This window comes from Rhinatrema bivittatum, chromosome 5 (assembly GCF_901001135.1).
Source record: "Rhinatrema bivittatum chromosome 5, aRhiBiv1.1, whole genome shotgun sequence".
Taxonomy (NCBI): Eukaryota; Metazoa; Chordata; class Amphibia; order Gymnophiona; family Rhinatrematidae; genus Rhinatrema; species Rhinatrema bivittatum.
In genome coordinates, this window is record NC_042619.1 from 77,767,590 (window position 1) to 77,787,214 (window position 19,625).

The 19,625-nt window shown below is 41.3% G+C and overlaps 1 pseudogene; it reads left to right on the forward strand.

The window, feature by feature from the left end:
• The first annotated feature begins 675 nt into the window (after positions 1-675).
• On the forward strand, positions 676-2,944 carry LOC115092352 (annotated as a pseudogene).
• Positions 2,945-19,625: the final 16,681 nt, after the last annotated feature.

Genomic DNA, 19,625 nt, shown 5'->3' on the forward strand with positions numbered 1-19,625 from the left:
GTACTTGGCTATGATCATTGTTGGTCCATTTATTTTATTATGGTGTGATTATTTGTAATTGTTTTAGTTGTGTTTTATTTTTTATTGTTATTTGATTTCTATTCCAACATGTTGATCATTATATTTATAATGTTGCATTTTATATGATCATGAGTATATTACTGTATGTCACCTAGGAAGATTTGCTAGGCAAGTTACAAATGTTATAAATTAATATTCTGCTGCAGTCGGCTTGGCATGGCTTGCAATGTGCATAATTGGGTAGATGCACTATTAGAGCTGCTGAAGTGTATTTCAAATGCATATCCATCTTAGACCAAGCAGAAAGGAAAGTACCAACATCTTTGTAATTCTTTTCTACAGACTTCTGTTAATTGTGAGAAATGAGCACAGGATATCTTTCAGCTGTGCCAAGTTAAATGGGACTCTTTCCCAACTCTTTCTGAGACTTTTTCCAATTCCATTCCAGTAGAATTGGATAGAGTAAAAGGAAAGAGGTTGACATGGGCCAGGCCCCATGATTTTCCATGGAAGGAAAATAAAATAAAAAATAAAATTTTCCTTCCATAAGAACAAATGGGAACTGCATAGTTAAAAGGGAGCTTGCCCAGGTTTTCTTCTGCTCTAAGAGTAAATCAATTCAGGAGGGAGCCTATGAATAGATAAATAATAGTCATGCATATAGGAAGGTGAGTAACCGCTTGTGGGTGGGACCAGAGGCAGAGCAGAGCCCAATAATGGAAAGTATAGTTAGGTTCAGCTTCAAGTTCACTCCAAATATCTTTTCTGGACCTTTGATAAATTTGATTGTGAGAATGAATGTTTTAGTTCATGACTGTAGATATTCAGGAAAACTCATTAGTTGGTATTCTTTTAGTCTAGTGAAGACCCAAACCACCAGGGGTGAGTAGAGCTCTTTATCTTTTGTACATACAACTGTGGTATACTATATTCACCATAAATAATATATTTATTTAGTGTGGGTGGAGCATCTTTGCAGTGGGTTAGCGCACACACACACACACCTCCTACCTTTACAAGACTACAGAGCACTGAACAACTTGGTTCAGCATCTGGAAAAAGCATGAATTTGTGCAGTGAGGGACAGGATTCACCTGTAAAGCTCAGGTGATTTCAGACAAAAAAAAAATATTCCTCACAGCAAGTGCTGTGTTTCAAATAAAAAATAAAGTTTACTGAATGAAATCAAAAGTTCAGCATGCATAAAAATAGTAACAGTCTAGCATATAAAATTGGAAACAGCCTGACCTTGTTCAATTACATGTTGTCTTAAATTGAGAAATTTCTTCCTCCTAAGCTGAGTGGTTTTTACAAGATCTGGATCATCAGTTTGTCACTCCTCCACTCCCACTGAGTCACCATTATTAGACCTCCTTACTGATTAGAGGATGGGCCAGTCTGTCATTTCTGTGTGACCACTACTCCCTTGGAACCTCCCATTGCTGGAATATTCTTCAGTTGTAGAGCCTTGTCAGTCCTGCAGTAATATATACAGAGGCAATGGGGTCAGAAAATTTGATAGGCAAACTGAGATAGATAGAAACAAACCAAGAAGTTTGGCCTTGCATTACCAACGAAAGAGAAGCTGAGCCAAATTGTTTAGCCAAAAAAATGGATTGGTGAACTGATGGAGACACTCCCTGCGTCTTTGTTCAGAGCTTGGCAATGGTGGTGGATAATTCAGTACATAGGCTTAAGATTGATTGTTGTAAGAAGTGCCAGGAACCAGTGTGGGAGTTGCATGCTTAGCCTCGAGAGCCCTGGCTGTTGTATTTGGTGCTGGTTTGGCTGCATATAGCACAAGTGTATGACTAACTATGGAAGATCAAAGGTTTTTTCAAGCTGGAATGTTTAATTTCTGGTTTGGGAAGATTTTATGCCATATCAAATTGTCCATTGGATTGAACAGCTAATTAGAGTGATTCAAGAATGAGCTGAATCAGCAGAGGGATCTGTCCTTTGGTCTGGCAAATCCTATGGGTCATCTCACAATATCGTAATAAAAATTGACACACATCTTTCACTCATACAATCTCCAAAAGCCCATTTTCAGATTATTCCTTAATCTGTAGATATAAGTGTTGCTGGCTACCTTAGAGACTATGCAAAAGTAGCTTCTCTTGCAGATGTAGGATGGGTATACAAAGAAGGGGAAGTCTACAAGATTCAGGTCAGAGGCATGGCCTAATTAAACAACTCCTCATTATTTTGGTGATCCCCTAAGTAGGCAGGTGTCTATAGCAAATGTGACAAAAGAGGAGCCAGAGGTTAGGTCTCCAGTGGCAACAAATGTTGAGGCGCTGCAGAAGATCAATGCTCTGGAAAATGAACTTGCCAGTCTAAAAGCACAGATAGTAAAAACTGTAACTTTGGTAGAACAGCAAAATTGGCAGCAGGCAGGTTGAGGTCTGCTATTCCCACAGCTAGAGTACATAAAAAAAAGTACCAACAATTCCACTTCCACCACCACCACTACCTCCTTCTGGACATTATAGGAGCCTATTTACCATTAATCTCAATATGGAGCAAAAAGGGGAAAAAATCACCTTGGGACAGAATTTAACAGACAATGAACCAAAGAGGCCAGAAAACCTAATCTGCTTGAAATCCTTAAAGCTATGAACAGAGTAAAATTGTGGCCAGAGAAAACCAAATCAAAACTGGCAGATCTTACTGATTTAGCAACACTCATTACAGAAAAATTGGAAAAGAAATTTTCTCATCAGTACTAAAATGACAGCCACAGTGAAATAGAACAGATATTACAAATTCCAGTTTTAAGGCCACTTTAGAAACTCTACTGTTTGGACCATATATGCCAAAATCTACGGAAAAAATGAAGACGTTGATTGAAAAATGTTCAAATTCAAAAGACAAGCATTTTAGAGGTGGTATTGTTCATGGGGTGTTTTTGTTTTTGTGATTAATAATCACTGATTCTGTAGCAATGAAGGCCTTGTTAAATAGTACTTTGAATGAAAGTCATTGGCAGTATGTTATTCAGTGATTTGGCTCCTCTCCCCCAAATAAATTAAGATATTTTCCAAAGTTTTAGAATGATTTATGGTAAGAACTGGAATGATTATCAAACAAGAAGAAAGTATTGTGAAAGGGCACACAAAGCAGTGAGGTATTCACTGCTTTGGGAGTTCCTTCAGGAGTGACCTAGAGGATGAAGAAATTAGGATTTGATAGTCTTTAGGTGGTGGTTGGGTTTGCAGCTAGTACATAGAAACATGATGACAGAAAAAGACCGTATGGTCCATCCAGTCTGCCCATCCATCCAATTAATTTAGCATTATAATTATCATCACTTTCTTAGAAATGCTCTGTAGTTATCCCATGCTTTCTTGAATTGAGATAACTGTTTTTGTTTCTACCGCTTCCACTGGGAGGTTGTTCCACGCATCCACCACCCTCTCTGTAAAGAAATATTTCCAAAATTTACTTCTGAGTCTACCCCCTTTCAACTTCATCTCATGACCCCTCATTCTAGAGCCCCCTTTCCATTGAAAAAGGCTCACCACCTGTGTATGGAATCCTTTGAGATATTTGAATGTTTCTATCATATCTTCCTTATCTCGCCTTTCCTCTAGGGTATACATGTTTAGATCTTTAAATCTATCCTCATATGCTTTAGAATGAAGACCACTCATCATTTTAGTAGCTACCCTTGGGACCGACTCCATCCTGTTTATATCCTTTTGAAAGTGCGGTGTCCAAAATTGTATACAGTAGTCCAAGTGAGGTCTCTTCAGGGGCAATATTACTCCTTTTTTCTGTTGACCATTCCTCTCCCTTTGCAGCCAAACATCTTTCTGGCTTCTACCGTCGCTTTATCCACCTGTTTATCCACCTTAAGATCCCACTTTTCTTTATGCTTAGAAGAATTTCACCTCAGTGAGCTGCGGCAGTCAAAAAAGCAAACAGAATGTTGGGAATTATTAGAAAGGGAATGGTGAATAAAACGGAAAATGTCATAATGCCTCTGTATCGCTCCATTGTGAGACCACACCTTGAATACTGTGTACAATTCTGGTTGCCGCATCTCAAAAAAGATATAATTGCGATGGAGAAGGTACAGAGAAGGGCGACCAAAATGATAAAGGGAATGGAACAGCTCCCCTATGAGGAAAGACTAAAGAGGTTAGGACTTTTCAGCTTGGAGAAGAGACGGCTGAGGAAGGATATGATAGAGATGTTTAAAATCATGAGAGATCTAGAACGGGTAGATGTGAATAGGTTATTTACTCTTTCGGATAGTAGAAAGACTAGGGGGCACTCCATGAAGTTAGCATGGGGCACATTTAAAACTAATCGGAGAAAGTTCTTTTTTACTCAACTGCACAATTAAACTCTGGAATTTGTTGCCAGAGGATGTGGTTCGTGCAGTTAGTATAGCGGTGTTTAAAAAAGGATTGGATAAGTTCTTGGAGGAGAAGTCCATTACCTGCTATTAAGTTCACTTAGAGAATAGCCACTGCCATTAGCAATGGTTACATGGAATAGACTTAGTTTTTGGGTACTTGCCAAGTTCTTATGGCCTGGATTGGCCACTGTTGGAAACAGGATGCTGGGCTTGATGGACCCTTGGTCTGACCCAGTATGGCATTTTCTTATGCTCTTATGTTCTTAATACTGTACCTTTCCCTTGGGTTTTTGCATCCTAAATGAATTACTCTGCATTTTTTAGCATTAAATCTTAGCTGCCAGACCTTAGACTATTCCTCGAGCTTCGCTAGATCCCTCCTCATGTTTTCTACTCCTTCTTGGCTGACCATCCTGTTATAGATTTCGGTATCATTGGCAAGAAAGACAAACCTTTCCTGACAATCCTTCCATTATGTTGCTCACTAAAATGTTGAAAAGAACCGGTCCAGGGACTGATCCCTGAGGCCCACCCCCCTCCTCAGAGAGACCTTTGTCACATCCCATTCAGCCAGTTTCTAACCCAGTTTGTCACTCTAGGATCCATACCAAGGGTGCATAATTTATAAGTTTTCTGTGCAAAATCATGTAAAAGGCCTTGCTGAAATCTAAGTACACTACGTCTAGCGCTCTCTCTTGATCCAACTCTGGTCATCCAATCAAAGAAATGAGTCAGATTTATCTGGCAAGATTTACCTGTGGTAAAGCCAAGCTGCCTCGGATCTCGCAATTCATTGGATTCCAAAAATTGCACTATCTTCTGTTTTAGAAGCAATTCTATTAGTTTTCTCACCACTGAGTTCAGACTATATGGCCTGTAGATCCCAGCCTCCTCCTTACTTCCACTTTTATGTATAGGAAACACATCTGCCCTTTTCCAGTCCTCCAGAACTACTCCAAACTCTAAAGAAGCATTGAAAAGGTCAGCCAGCAGAGTTGTCAAGATATCTCTAAGTTCCCTTAGTATCCTTAGCTGTATCCCATCTGGTTCCATTGCTTTAGTTATTTTAAGTTTAGTTAGCTCCTCATAAATACAGTATCCTGAAATCAATTGAGTTGTGGGTGGGTTGCTTATTATTAATTTGTTATATGACTTATTTGAGAAGACAGATTAACAGCTCTGACTTCACAGTGAGAGTGGGATGGGTTTGAAATACATTTCTTGAATGTTAATGTATCTATATTTTATTGTAATATATAGTATGCATTATATTGATTATTTTATTATGCTGCTTTTTTATACTTTGCTGTAAACTGCTTTTGGTTGAACATTGTTCAAGGAAGACAGTATATACATGTAATATAACATAACCAGAATTTAGTCAATAAGAACTGTACAACACAAGATGGTAACCCACATGAAAGAGAGACTTTGCTAATTTCAATAAATCCACACAGATAAGTTCCATACTTAATTCAACACCAAGATAGCTTCTCCTACATTCTTCTTGTTCTACTGAAGGTTTTTTTTAGTTAGGCATAGAGAACTATATAGACCTTCTCTAGAAATCACATATTCTTTGGCAGTCTAATTATCTAATAACATTATAATACCACCTGTTTAGCTAGACTACATTAGGCACCGTACCTTTTAATTATGTTATTAACCCCATATATCTTAATCCAAGTTAATTCGACCTGTTCATTGTAAGACATTTACTTGTCATTGTTATTGTTGAGAATGTAAACCGAATTGATCAATAATTCTGTTATTGGAAAGTCGGTATAGAAAAATGTTAAATAAATAAATTAATTAACTCTTGCCGTTTGAAGCAGAGAGCAATGTTGGAGTTAAATCACAAGTATAAGGCTTATTGGTTAAGGGTAGTAACAGCCGAATCAACATGTTACCCCCATGCTTATTTGTTTTCCCAGTTGTAGAATTCATGTCCTTGTTGGTTGCTGTCGGAAACTAATTCCCCTTTTTCCGTTTTTCCCCCTGCCATTAAAGCAGAAAGCAAAGTGAGTTGCATCAACAGTATGAAGGATTGTTGGTTAAGGGTAGTAACCGCCACACCAGCAAGTTACCCCCATGTGCTCTTTTCGTCATTTCCAATCTCTAGACTTCAGGGATCCACAGTGTTTATCCCTTGCCTCTTTGAAATCTTTCACCGTTTTTGTCTTCACCACCTTCTCTGGAAGGGCATTCTAGGTATCCATCACTCTCTCCGTGAAGAAATATTTCCTGATGTTAGTTCTGAATCGTCCTCCCTGGAGTTTCATTTCATGACCCCTAGTTCTACTAATTTCTTTCAGGTATCTGAAGGTCTGTACCTCCGCTCCTCCAAAGTATACATATTTAGGTCCTTCAATCTCTCCTCATAAGTCATTTGATGGAGACACCCCCCCACCACCACCACCACCAATTTTGTCACCCTTCTTTGGACCGCCTCCATCCTGTCTGTCACTTTTGAGATATGGTCTCCAGAACTGAACACAATACTCCAGGTGAGGCCTCACCAAGGACCTGTAGAAGGGGATTATCACCTCCTTTTTCTTACTGGTTATTCCTCTCTCTTTGCATCCCAGCATTCTTCTGGCTTTAGCTATTGACTTGTCACATTGCTTCGCTTTCTTCAGATCGCTAGACACTATCACCCTAAGGTCCCTGTCTTGCTCCATGTACAACAGCCCTTCACCCCCCATCAGGTACAGCTCTTTTGGATTACCACACCCCAGATGCATGACTCTGCACTTCTTGGCATTGAATCCCAGCTGCCAAATCTTCAACAACTGTTCAAGCTTCCTTATAACATGTATCATTCTCTCTACTCCTTCTGGCATGTCCACTCTGTTGCAGTTCTTAGTATCATCCACAAAAAGACAAACTTTACCTTCTATCCCTTCCACAACGTCGCTCACAAAGATGTTGAACAGCACCGGTCCTGACACCGATCCTTGCGGCACTTCACTTGACACCGTTCTCTCTTCAGAGTAGGTTCCATTTACCATCACACACTGTCTCCTATCCATCAATCAGTTTGGCACTCATTCCCAAGCTTCTCATTTTATTCATAAGCCTCCTATGCGGGACCATATCAAAAGCTTTGCTGAAATCCAAGTAAATAACATCAAGCACTCTTCCTCGATCCAATTCTTCAGTAACCCAATCAAAAAAATCAATCAGATTTGTCTGACAGGACCTTCTCTTGGTGAATCCATGCTGCCTCGGGTCCAGCAATCCTCCTGACTGTAGATAGTTCACTATCCTTTCCTTCAGCAGAGTCTTCATTATTTTTCCCACCACCGAGGTGAGGCTAACCAGCCTGTGGCTTCCAGCCTCCTCTCTACTCCCACTCTTGTAAAGTGGGACCACCACCACTTCTCCAATTACTCAGCACCACTCCTGTTTCCAGGGGTCTATTGAACAGGTCATGCAGTGGACCCACCAGCACATCTCTGAGCTCCCTCAATATCCTAGGATGAACCTCATCAGGCCCCATGGCTTTGTCCAGTTTCAGTTTTCCTAGCTCTTCTATAAATGGAGTTTCATCTACTCCACCCCCCTCCTGGAGAAGGTCTGTTAACTACTGACAGACCTTCTCCAGGATCTTCTTAAGTGAAACCCTCTCAAATCAAAGGTCCCCTCTAGCCCTCAGAACCTCTCCAACCTCCCCCACCTCCCCAACCTCCCCCACCTCTCCACCCAGTTCTTACCCATTAGCAGTTCTTCTAGGGGCAGGAGTGAATCTCCAGTCTCTCTCACCCATCAGTTCTGGATTTTGAAAATGGCTGCTAGACAACCCGAGGCCAATACCATTATGTTGTTTGGCAGAATGTTGAAAACCAGAGCTGCAGGACAGGAGCAATTGGTGATCCCTTGTGCCCCTAGAAGACCTGCTGATGGGGTAAGAACTGGGTGAGGAAAAGCCAGAGGGGCCCTGGGGTCCTTTGATTTGAGCAGGTTCAGTGGGTGGGAAAAGGGATCTGGACCCAGACTAGGTGGCATTTTGTTCTTTTTAAGATGGTGGCTGCTTCAAAACAAAATTTAGTTTGGTTTTCTTTCCTTTCATTTCAAAATGAAAATTTCCTATTTTGTTTCAAACAGCACATCCCTAATGCTAATAGAAATAGCAGTTCCTTTTCCCATCTGTGGAATAAATTGTAGTTTAAATATGATTTCTGCCTTAAATTTGTTGCCTTGGAATTGCACTTTAAAAGCACTCTATGATGATAATTTTCAACAGCTTGTGTGTGGCGGTGGTCTGTGGGTACAAATGATTTGCAGACTTTAGCCCGAATTTTCAAAGAAGACTTATGTGCATAAGTCCGCCTTGAAAATGTACAGGTATCCCCAGTATGTGTGTATGTATATGCTCAGGAAGTTACACCTGCATGCACAATCATACAAATACTTTCAAAAATCAAAATTATGTACATAAATGCTTTCCTCATTCCAACTCTGCCCCTTGCATCGCCTACCGCAAGTACAGGAAAAAGGGAAGGCGTAATTCAGTTCTGTACATAGATTTTCCCCCATGCAATCCCAGGCTAATTTCAAAAGCCAGTTTACATGCATAAATTGGGGTTTATGCACATAAGTCCTTTTGAAAATTACACCAGGAACTGAACTACATACATGGGGAGAGTAATTGTCTAATAGCCAGTATAGGCTAAAGTCTGTACATTTTACTCACAGACTTTTAGCCTGAATTTTCCAGAAACAGAGCAGAGATACACGTATAAAGTTACCCTGCTCAGGAGCAACTGTAACTTTGTGTGCATTTATTTGAAAATGAAAAGTGTGCACCCTCACCTCAAATCCAACCCCTAGAATGCCTCTTTGTAGAGTACATAAAGGTACACATGAAATTGCTTTTGTGTGCACTTTTATATGCACAACCTCCTGGGTAATTTTTAAAAGGCCATTCATGCACAAGTTTTGTGCATGTAAATGGCTTTAAATTATCCCCATAAAAATATATTCTTACTATGTCTTCTGTCATTTCTATTGTCATAATCTAAAGACTTTCAGCACAATATAAAGAATGTAGGGGAAACTGTATGGGTCTTAGATTAAGTATGGGGCTTGTAAGAACCAAAAATTAAGATGATAATGGTTGGAATGGCCAACCAACAAAAGTGATGGAGGCCAGCACTGTAGTGGCATTTAAACATGCTTGGGCCAGAGATAGAGGGCCATGGTAGGAACAGGCTTGAGAGATGAGATAAGACGTGGGAAGTAGAGCTGGTATTAGTATTAGTGTAGTATATTGGTATAGGTATTAGTGTAAGTGAGGGAATCTATATGATTATCTACCCAAAATAGTAGAGAACTAGAGAAGAAGACAGCATGGCAGATTGGGTGGGCCAATTAATTCTTACCTGCCATCATCTATTATGTTAGTGTAAAGGGGCCTATGGTCCCTTCACTAGGACTATGTTCTTCCTAGGAGGACATATTGAGAGTGGCAGAGTAGTATTGTGGACTAAACCATTTTCTATGCCACTCTCATGTAAGAGTAGCCACAATGTATTTATTTATTTTAAATGTATAGACTGCTTATCATAATTCCTAAGTGGTTTGCATAAGTACATATATAAATATTAAAACATAAAACATTGGCTCTTAAAACATGATAAAAGCAATAAAAAAAACCCCCATAAAAACAAGAACATATCCTTTTCATCTCTGATATATCTGTCATTCTGTTTCATAAAGCTTTAATAGTCCTGCCTAAAACAATAAGACCATTGAAAACATAAAAAAAATATAAAACGGCCTTTCTCTAGTTAAAAGCTTGTTTAAAAAAGAAGCTCTTAACCATCTTCCTGAATTTTAGTAGGGAGCTTTCCTCCTTAATATTGTGTGCCATTAAGTTCCTTAGTTCCAGACCTTGTATGTAGAAGAGCCACTTTCGGATTTCATTCAACCTTTTCACGTGGAATGAAGGGACATCAAGGAGTTTTTGTGATGCCAATCTCAGAGGTCGAGAAAGTCGAGAAAATTTGAGTGCAGTATTGAAGCTTGGTGGAGCAAGTCCGTTTAATCCTTTAAAAACAAGCATAAGGATCTTAAATTGAATCCGCCAATTTATTGGCAACCAGTGGTGTTTCATCAAAATAGGGGTAATGTGCTGACAAATTGAAATACAAGACTTTATACGAGCTGCCAAATTCTGGACATATTGAAGGACTCAGATAGTTGTTTGAGAAAGGCCAAGATACAAAGCATTACAGTAATCTAGCGATGATATAACAAGTGAATGCACAGTTGTCTTCAGATTATTTTCATTAAGGTAAAGACGCAGACTATGTAACATGTGTAGCTTATAGGAGACAATTTTGACTACCTTGTTGAGGTGAGGTTTAAGGGACAGCCTGAGTTCATAATAACTCCTAAATTACATGCCTGGGAAACAGGCTCATAATTCAGAAGGAAGGAGTTCGGGGAAAGTGAGAAATCCAAGCTCTCATCTCTTCATGATAGTGTGGAATTTGGGAAGGGATAAAACCAGGTGTTACAATTTTGAGTGGGGGTGGTGCAAAAACTCTGGAAACTTCCAGGTACTACCTACTCACTTTTAATGCACAGCACCAGTAGAGAGAAGGGAATTGACAAATGTGGGAAGGTGGAGATAGAGAGGAAGCTGGATGGGTGGGGGAGTTGTGGAGAGAGTACTTGGCAAGTGAGGGTGGATAGAGAGAGAGAGAGGATTTGAGGGCAGGTATGGGGTTAGAGATAGAGAATGCTGAGCACTGCAAAAAGGGGGCAAAGAGGTTGGGGCAATGCAGGCATGCTGCCCTCTGTCATGGAGGTTATTTATTTATTTATGTTCCGCCTTTCACCTCACTCGGATGGCCATGGTAGTGGTGTGGAGATACTTCTTTCTCTCTCCTTCTTCCTCCTCAGTGTCATTCCTTTTTTATCCTATGAGGCACATGCCATCAGTTTGTTAACCCCACTCCCTCTCTGGTTAGCTGTTATCTAGCGAGCTCATGATAAGCCCTCTCTCCTCTTTCCTCACTGACTTTTGACTCTTGACTTTCCTTTTTTTCTGAGCCATCCTTCTCCTCCCTCATCCTTGGTAACTTCAGTTGTCATGTTGCTGAACCCTCAGATCCTTATGCCTCAAGACTCCTTGCCCTCATTTCCTTATCTGACCTCCAACTAGGTTCTATTGCCCCTCTAAACCAACATGATATATGAAACAGGTCTTATTCAGCCTGATCCTTTCTTCCAAATGCTCACTCTCAGACTTCTTCACCACATTTCTTCCCCTGTCTTACTACTACTTGCTATCCTTCACATTTAAGCACTTTCCTCCCCATATTCGACCAGTCATCACAAACACATTTAGGAACATTCAAACTGACCCCTACATACTCTCTGCTACTGGCCCTCCACTCCTCTCCTCCACTTTCTCATTGACATTTGTTGATGAGACAGTCCATTCCTCTGCTCTGGACAGTCTCACACCTCCCTTCCCATATACTGTGAGACATGCCAATCCCCAACAATGGCTCACATCTATGGTGCAATTCTTTCATTCCTGCAACCACTCTGCAGAGCATCTCTAGCTTAAAACCTGTTCTCGTGTTGATTTCATACATTTCAAATTAATGCTGACTCCTTTCCGATCAGCTATCAAGCTCATCAAACAAGACCGTTGTGTCCATTTGACCAACCGCCCACCATTTCTTTACACTCTTAACTCCCTTCTCAAACAGCCACTACTTCCCAACTCCACTCCCTGTCAAGGTCATTTATTTATTTACAATATTTATAAGTCACCTACTGCAAGTGCTCTAGGAGGCATATGCAACATAGCATTCATAATTATCAAATAGACAAGATAACCAAAAGAAAACAAATCATAAATAACAGATGACAATGTCAATGAAAAGAATAAAATACCCAGAATGCTAAACTAACAGATGCAATCTGCATCACATAAATGCCTGCTGGAAAAAAATGGCTTTAGCATTGATCTGAAAGGCAATCACAAGTTTTTTGGCATGAGTATCATAGTATTGGAGTCACCACTGAGAGAGCTCTCTGCCAGATGTACTCATTGCATGGAAGGGGCATCATGCAGCCCCCGTTGTGATTGTTGATTTCTTTCATGACAAGTTCCACAAAAATACTCTTAAGTTCTCCACTGGCCTTCCCTTACCTCCTCTCCCCAGTTCTTCTCCACCTTCCTTAATCCCTGTCATTCTCTCCTCCTCCTCTGAAATCACTGAGCAGGAAACTGCCCACTTTCTCTCATCCTTCAGGGTAACCTCTTGCTCGTTTGAGCCCATCCCTACCCAGCTCTTCAATGCTATTATCTCCATCATGCGTCTGTCACTTTCTACTGCAACTTTCCCCATTGTCTTCAAACATACCATAGTCACACCATTCCTGAAAAAAAAAAACGTCATCGGTCCCTTCCTGTCCTGCTAGCTATAGTCCTTTCTCCCTCTTCCTGCCTAAAGTGAGGAAAACCAGAAGAGGTGATTGTTCCCTGCTGCCTGGACCTTTTATCCATAAAATCCTGTAGGGCAGGAAGGGTGGCAGCAAAACTTCCTCCCAGAACACAAGGCAAAATCTTAAAAAAAAAAAAAAAAAAGGGCAAACCTGGAACTCTCCTGCATGGAGTCACCTGTGATCGGTCCACATTTGTACGATGGAGAGCAGCAGAATCTCCTCTACCCCCAGCATTCCCATGAAAAGGCACTCCCTGTAGGCTAAGTACCAAGGATCTCACAGAAAAACTTTCAAAACAAGTCAAAAAAATCCCTTAAACAACCCTGGAACATCCTCACTGAACAGGCTGTGCACCTTTCATGCAGGATCAAGGCAGTGGGGCCTAGCACACCAAGAACAGGAAAAAAAAAAATCAATGCTGAAAAAAACAGCTCCTTTTACTCTGCTAACTTAAAATGCCAAACCCAGCTATGATGCAACCTGCTTTTATACCAGGAGGGGCTAGCCATTCTAGTAACTTCTGGGGAGGTGCTATTCTGAAATAGTGCACCCCTCCCTCTACAGCCTATCTCCTACTCCTAGCTCAAAGAGTTTAGGAACTAGGGCTATATAGTGGTGATCCCAATGGAGTCCCACAATAAGTTTCAGGAAGCAGGGACTTTTATGTGTGTCTGTAAAGCGCTGCATAGACCTGATAACACTAAACACAAAATAATAATAATAAGGCAGAACAGGATTCCCAGTGGTAGTAAATACAGTACAGTACAAATTTTTTAAGTGTGCCAGAAAGCACTAAATGAATACAGTCTTTGTTATATGATACAGATTCTTTAGAAGAGAGTACAGTATAGATCTCCATTTAAATACTGTAGATCTGCAAAACAATTGAATAGACAGATATTTAAAAAATGGAAGATTGCTCATACCCAATATTCCTTAGCAGAAGCATAGCATCCAAGTGTTAAAGAGAGAAAGTAAGTAAGAACTCATCATGACTTCAGGAGAATAACAATGTGATGTAAGCTTACATGAAGTTTATGTTGAGATAAAGCAGGAAAAGGCCTAGAGTGAGCTCTCTGGGGAAGACAAAGATCTGGCTTTAGAAAAGAGATTAAATAAATTAAATGCTTGCTAAATAAATTGTTCAAGAATTCAGCAAATTCCACCAAAGGATATAAGTCATGATGCTGAGTACAGAAATTAAGATACATATATACACTGAGGACATGAACACTGATTTATGATTATTCTGGAAAATTCTTCCATAAATAAATGCAGCTGGTTGTTATAAAATGTGGAATCACATTTTGTTGCTGTAGATAAGTAGAAAGTTTCTTCCTTCTGAGGATTTTGTTGAGCGTGTTTGTTTTTCAACTATTTGAGAAATCACTTCAAGGTCTGTCTCAATCTACCACCATCCTCACCAAGGATATGAAATAATGAGAACCTCTGGTTCATTCTTCACCTCACCTGAGCAGAGAGACTGGGAACATGCAGTAGAAAATTGAGCAAACTGAACAGGACACAGGAAGCAGGTCTTATTCCTGCCGAGTGATCTTATGCGGTGTAGGATAAGTGATACTGTCTGCATGTACATCAGTTTTTGAGATGCCCCAAAGGGACTCAGCACATTTAATCCAGCTGGTTTTGGATACTGTGAACCGTTGGAGCCACAGATTATTAATGCATCTCTGAACGAAGAACAGTGTGGGCTAACCAAGATGATTCATTGCAAAAGAGAAACAATTAATATTGTTGCTGGAATGCAATGGTGTATTGTCTTAATAGCAAACCGTTCAGCACTCACAGGCAGTTTAAGATTCCAAAGAAGTGCCAGAATCAACTTGTATATCCCAGAGATCTTGTGTGGTAGATTTTCTCCAGTAATGAACATTGCAAGTCTTTTCTACTGGTATTGGCTTGTAATAAACAAGTCAGTACCTGTTAAAGTTCCTTTTGTTACGATGGGCATGAATAAAATAAGGTGCAGAAGCAGAACAGATTATTATAAGTAAAGCATGAGTACCAATCAGTATTTCAGAAGCACATGTGCTCTAATCAATTCAAAACAACACTACGAAGGAGAAAAATCCAGAGAACATGGTGAAAGTTTTGCTTGAAATTTCTGAATTATTTAAGAATTAGGCAAATGTCCCACAATGTTCCTTTTTCAAGCTTTACTGCAAAGATGCTTTTCTGTGCAAGGATTTCCCTTCCAGAAAACTGCTGAAAATGGAATCTTTGGGCAAGCTATGTGCTACGTGAAAATCACGAAGGCAAAGTGATTACACATGTTTTGCATTGCTTTCTCCCAAAGCCTTAAATATGACCCTTAAATTGAAGAAGGTGCAGGCCTGGTGGTACCGGGTGTGCATATCATGCAATAGCACAGGGCGGCACACCTGGAGGGATGGCAGAAGAAGCAGCCCACGAGGCTGCCAGTGGACCTGTCCCACTAGCAGATGAAAAGAGAAAGAGGCCCATGGAACCTGCTGGTAGATTGCATCCCACCGGCAATCCAGAAGTACAGAAAGCCCGTGAAACTGCTGATGGACCCCATCTCACTGGTGGCTCAGAAGAAGAGGAGGCCTGTGAGGCCGTCGGTGGATTCTATCCCACCGGCAACCCAGATGAAGAGGCCGGTGAGGCCGCTGCTGGACCCCCATCTCACCAGCGGCCTGGAAGAAGAAGAGGCTGCCGGTGGACCCCCATCCCACTGGCAGCCAAAGAAAGAAGGAGCTCTTCCTCTGTGCTGGCGTACGCTGTTCAAATCACATGCAGCTAGCACGTTTTCTATGCTGATTTTGCAATGCATGAGATCAGCATAGAGGAAGTGCTAGGCTCCTGTGGTTTGATTAGCGCACAGGCCATAACACGAGGAGGAGTAGCAGAATTGCTCCCATTGGTATATGTGCATGTGTGTGTTTGTGTGTGTGAATGAATTAATGAATGAGAGCCTGGCCTGGGAGTGTGGTGTGTGTGGATGGGAACCTGACTGGAGAATGGGCTTTGTGAATGGGAGCCTGTCTGGGATATGTGTGTGTGTGTGGGGGGGGGGGGGGGGGGGGTAGGAACCTGTCTGGTGTGTGTGTGTTTGGGTAGGAACCTGTCTGGTGCGTGTGTGTGTGTGTGAATGGGAACCTGTCTGGGGTTGTTTGTGTGTGTGAATGGGAACCTGCCTAGGTGTGAATGTGTGTGCATGGGAACCTGTCTGGTATGTGTGTGTGTGTGTGTGTGTGTGTGTGTGTGTGTGTGTGTGAATGGGAACCTGTCTGGTATGTGTGTGTGTGTGTGTGTGTGTGTGTGTGAATGGGAACCTACCTAGATGTGTGTGTGTGTGTGTGTGAATGGGAACCTGTGTGTATGTGTGGGAAAAAAAAATGGTGCTGCCTCACTAATCTATGCCTTACTCAGAATGACTGGAATTAGAATGTTTTCAGGTAAGAAAAGTAGTGAATTTGCCATCTTTTTAAATTTTACTTATTGGATGTCTGTGTCTGCCAATTTGAAATAATTTATTGTTGTTTGGGAAATTTTTAAAATTTTGTATGAGCTCTTAATTATTTGATATTATTCTGTTCCTTAGCTAATTGGAAATATTATTTTATTAAATATGGTTTTACTAATATGATTGATTTATATTCCTTGATTTTATTGTTTGATGAATGATTTATGAGGACTGGTAATGTTTCTGTTTCTCCATTGCTGCATTGCATACAGAGTCTGGCTTGTTGCGGGTTGTGGTTCAGTTTCTGTTTACAGTTTATAGTCTCTGAATTTGGTGAGGATGAATCTGTGTTCTGCATGTTTAATTGAGGTGGGGTATTCTGTGTTAAAAAAAAAAGAGGAGGGGGCAGCACAGTAATTGTTTGCACAGGGGCAAAAATGCTAGCACTGGCACTGAGAAGGTGTGGAGTTTTTAATTCTTTAAACTTGTCCCTTGCAAGTTCTCTGCACAGCAAGAGGGTTATAAACAGTGTTAGGTGCCCTAGGTGAACCTTCTGCCTTGTTCTCCCCCCCACTCCCTCCCCTCCTGGTCCCATCCCCGTCCCCGACTTCATTTACTGAGACGCTGCTCGTGGCCTGCCGAGTGTTTGCTTTTCTCGGCCACGAGCAGGATGGGTACTGCTTGCAGCCAGCCGATCTATGCTTCTTTGGGCTGCGAGCAGGATGGCTGCCGCTCGCAGCCCCCACATGGTTTCTCTTCACTTCCCCCTAATGATTGGCGACCTAGGCAACCACCTAGTTCGCCTAATGGGACGCACCGGTCCTGTTTATAAATATCCTCATAGCATTAACCGAAATTTGGTCTATATTAGCTATGATTAGAGACTCCAGTTTCCTGCGGCAGACTTTTCAACATCCTGCGGCAAGAGTTTGCAAATTCTGTGGTGGACTTTCCAAACGTCTGCAGCAATTATGTGGCAAATTTGCGTAATTTTGTATACATTTGCATTTTAAATGTATAGTGCTCTCCTACCTTGCTTTTTTGTGCTTTTCATGGAGGAACATCTAGGACGCTAATGATTAGTAATGCTGAAACTTCAACCAAAACATGGCTACCAATGATTAATGATGCTGAGACTCTTGGAGGCAACTGTTACATGGTTGCTTCAGCTGTGTCACTGCACCATACGACTGCACTATTCTCCAGAAGAGCCAATGGAAGATCAGGATTTTTCAAGTGAGCGTGGGCTTTTTGGTAAGAAGATAGAGAGAGAGAGAGAAGCAAACAGGTTGGCTGGTTCTCTCAGCTGAAAAAAGATCTGCTAATCTCTGGAGGAATACTAGCAGTGAGTCACCTGCTTAGGTTGGGCAGCTAAGATAAACAGTCGGTGTTAGATGAATTGCAGAAAGAATTGCCGTGTCCCTGCGGTGGTCTGCTAGAATTCGCCGCATGATTGCTGCATTTCTGGACAGAAGAGGTGGGATAAAGGCTCCTGGAGTGAAAATAAGAAAACTATCCAGTGGTCCTGAGGAGTGTGAGTACTCTTCTGACATACATACATACATAGGGAGATTTTGAGCACCGGGCTCTGTGCTGATTTCTGAGCTGCTACTATTGTGGCATTAACCTCTACTTTAAAAGATAGTTATTCATCTGCATCACTTGTAAGCATCTGGATTACAAGAAAATCTGTTCTATATTGTTTAAATATTTAATCTTTGAATGCTTGGCCTGATCACTGTACTCCAGGGGTAGAAGGGTTATCTTCTTTTGCTCATCCCAGTTGAACCAGCATTGTGCTCCAGTATTGCCTGTTACCCTCAGAAAGTCAAGGGTACTTCACATGGCTGCTAACTCCTGTGGGTTAAAGAACATTAAGAAGCATTGCATTGCACATCTCTGGAGGACCGGGGAGATAATTGTACTTGTTTGTGCATGAGTACTACTAGGCCCAGTGATTAGTGCAGTTATATATCCTCCAGGGGTATAGTGAGTTCACTGATAATTTAAAGGTATAGCAGGCCTTGGTACTAGTAAATACAAAGATGTAACATATCCATGGGTGCACAGAATGTTACTTTAAAACTATTTGTACCGATAATGGATGTTTAAACTTTTGATTGTGTTTAAACTTTTTATGCACAATTTCTAATGCAATCCTAGTTCCTGCAATAATAAAGCAGTGTTGTTTTATTTCAGTGTGTTTGTTCACAGGTACAGTTCAACCTCAGAAGTCTATTTATAGAGGGGGGATCTATCATTACACAGGGCACACTCCTGGTTGGGGATACATACATTTTTTTTTTTAACTTTATAAAATATTTTTGAGATTTCTGTGCCCAGTTAATTTATTTTATACTTTATAGATGTAAAAAGGATCTTGGAAGCAGGGGAAGGGATCTGGAAACGGGGAGAGAGGAGATCTCAGAAGAGGAAAAGGAGATCTTAGAGGAGGGAAATGAAGTAGGAAGTTAGGCAGCAAAAGTAAAAAAAAATAAGTGATGGAAGAGGATAGATGCATAGAGGAAGGAGAAGATGGCAGAACTAGGGAGGATAAGGAAAGGGGAACGAGAAGAAGGGTGGGAGCAGGAATGGTAAGGAGCAGGGATGGGGGGTAGGGGCTGGGAAGAAGGGAGGATTGGGGATAGGGTGCAAGAGAAGGAAGAAACATCAGGAGTGGAGAAAAAGGATGAGGGAGGAGAACAAGAGAGGAGGGAGGTCCTGAGATCTGAGCTGGGGACTGAGATCCATAGAGAAGATATGGAAGTGTCCCTGCCCTAACCCTAACCTCACATTCTAACCCTCTCTCTATTAAGCTTCTCACCTCATACTCTCTCTTTTCCTCTCTCCACCCTAATTCATTTATTATCCCCATCCACACACAGACCCATCCACCCTTCTCCAGCATCTCTTTCTCTCAAACCCTGATTCCTTAGTCTCCCTATCACATATTCCCCATCTCCCCAGTCTCTTGTCACACTTCTCCCTAGCTTCTTCAACACACAAACTATCTCCCAGCCCCTTTCCCATAACCTCTTCTTCTCTCCATCTCCTCTTTCCTTATCCGCCACCTCTCCTATTTCATGCACCCCCCTCCATCACCTTCCTTTATGCCCCATGTCACATAACTTTCCCCTTATTCTCTATCTCCTGTTTCACACAACCTCCCCACTTGTTCCCCCTCCCATTTCACATAACCTACCCCCCTTTATTTCCCTGCTTCTGTTTCACACAAACCCCCAAATATCCCCGCCGCACAGAAGGTCTTCCTTACTCTCTCCCTCCCTCCCCCCCACCAGTGCGGGTCAGGCTGCA